This window comes from Schistocerca nitens, chromosome 7, assembly GCF_023898315.1.
Source record: "Schistocerca nitens isolate TAMUIC-IGC-003100 chromosome 7, iqSchNite1.1, whole genome shotgun sequence".
In the NCBI taxonomy this organism is placed as follows: Eukaryota; Metazoa; Arthropoda; class Insecta; order Orthoptera; family Acrididae; genus Schistocerca; species Schistocerca nitens.
In genome coordinates this window covers 307,020,630-307,023,129 of record NC_064620.1, presented here as the reverse complement: position 1 = coordinate 307,023,129, position 2,500 = coordinate 307,020,630, and positions in this window count along the sequence as shown.

Genomic DNA, 2,500 nt, shown 5'->3' with positions numbered 1-2,500 from the left:
CATGCAATACAGCCATCTACGCGAATCTGGCAACACTACATCCACCATGTCGAGCGCACCACAAACAATAACGCCATCTAGGCCTCCTGCAACGGCGATACCGCCATCTATGAGACGCCAAGCTGAATACGACATCGATGGGCGCACAGTACACATTGTCCGACGCCACCCACAAAGACGGCATCCTCTGTCCACCACGAAGTCGTCGACCGACAATCACGCCACCCGCACCCGTACGTGCCCCACCCCACCCACCAAAATCGCAAGTCCAGCGGATGAACGGCGGACGTTTCCCGCACTCGTAAGTTGCAATCCACACCTATATCTTGCGTTTCATGAAGAGTTTTATCCAATATTCGACATTCCCGCTGTCCCTAAACGTGCTCTAAGTCTGTGCGCGACCGCGTCGCTCACTGTACGGATTCCGATGCTGAGCGATCAGCTATGGGCCGCCCCATCCACGTCGGTCCCCGTGGGCGTTGCACTCGCAGTCGCAAAGACTCTGGGCAATGGCTATGTGCGCTCCGCAATATATTACTCGGACGAGTAATGAGGGTCCGAGCCCCCAGTGTGGGGAAAGTGTTTCGCAGCCCTGACCCACCGGCACGGTGTTGCGTCCCCCACCTCAAACATGTGACGTAGTCACACCACCGGTTTTGACTAATAGACAGAATGTTTATAATCATATGCCATACACCGGGGGACGATGCCGCGAGGTGTAGCTAGCTAGTGCAGTCGCACCGCTACTACTGTACAGAGATAGAACAGGCATTGACTATACATACATTAAGCTTATACACGGCGGTGCTTAGTAATACGCGCAGTCATCGGAATACAGATAACACATACAACTGTCCCTATACATGCTGAACGTCTGTGCACACAATGTCAACCACACGTCACCCACACACTCCATCACCCACTAGTCTATGCATGTAACAGACGCAGACACAACATCTAAGTACCAGCATGGAACAACATCCAGTGCATCCTCTCGGCCACAGTACACCATCCACACTATGATAACCAGACCGGGACGTCGAACCAGAAAACTGAATATCCCACTCTTCCTACAACCACCATTGCTCAGATACGCCACCAACACCCACACATGTCCTACACAGGGGTGCACCCAACAGCACCACACTGCCGCATCTCACAGCACATAAACAATGGCAGGAATGAAAGACACAGGTGTGCCACTCCTTTGCCACAAACACAGAACGGGCGCGCCACCTGCCATGAGCCACAAGTGCAACTGACGTGACATATCTGATAGTGCCTCAGGCGTCCACTTACTACCATCACTATCAACGAACCTCGCCACCCCACCCCCCCCCACACACACCATCCCTTAACCCAACTTCTGCCTTAACCTAACCCAACTTCTGCCTTAACCTAACCCAACTTCTGCCTTAACCTAACCCAACTTCTGCCTTAACCTAACCCAACTTCTGCCTTAACCTAACCCAACTTCTGCCTTAACCTAACCCAACTTCTGCCTTAACCTAACCCAACTTCTGCCTTAACCTAACCCAACTTCTGCCTTAACCTAACCCAACTTCTGCCTTAACCTAACCCAACTTCTGCCTTAACCTAACCCAACTTCTGCCTTAACCTAACCCAACTTCTGCCTTAACCTAACCCAACTTCTGCCTTAACCTAACCCAACTTCTGCCTTAACCTAACCCAACTTCTGCCTTAACCTAACCCAAGTTGCGCCTTAACCTAACCCAAGTTGCGCCTTAACCTAACCCAAGTTGCGCCTTAACCTAACCCAAGTTGCGCCTTAACCTAACCCAAGTTGCGCCTTAACCTAACCCAAGTTGCGCCTTAACCTAACCCAAGTTGCGCCCTAACCTAACCCAAGTTGCGCCCTAACCTAACCCAAGTTGCGCCCTAACCTAACCCAAGTTGCGCCCTAACCTAACCCAAGTTGCGCCCTAACCTAACCCAAGTTGCGCCCTAACCTAACCCAAGTTGCGCCCTAACCTAACCCAAGTTGCGCCCTAACCTAACCCAAGTTGCGCCCTAACCTAACCCAAGTTGCGCCCTAACCTAACCCAAGTTGCGCCCTAACCTAACCCAAGTTGCGCCCTAACCTAACCCAAGTTGCGCCCTAACCTAACCCAAGTTGCGCCCTAACCTAACCCAAGTTGCGCCTTAACCTAACCCAAGTTGCGCCTTAACCTAACCCACGTTGGGCCCTAACCTAACCCACGTTGGGCCCTAACCTAACCCACGTTGGGCCCTAACCTAACCCACGTTGGGCCCTAACCTAACCCACGTTGGGCCCTAACCTAACCCACGTTGCGCCCTAACCTAACCTACGTTGCGCCCTAACCTGCCCTGTAATTGTTAGTTATATGACTCTAGGAATTCGTGTAGCGTTGCCTAATTGCAACCATCTCAACATAGTTCACTTCGCGCACACTGTGGTGTTCTGCGTATTGATTCATTTTACGGTGCGTACCCTCACATCTTGCGAGTGTTGCTTACT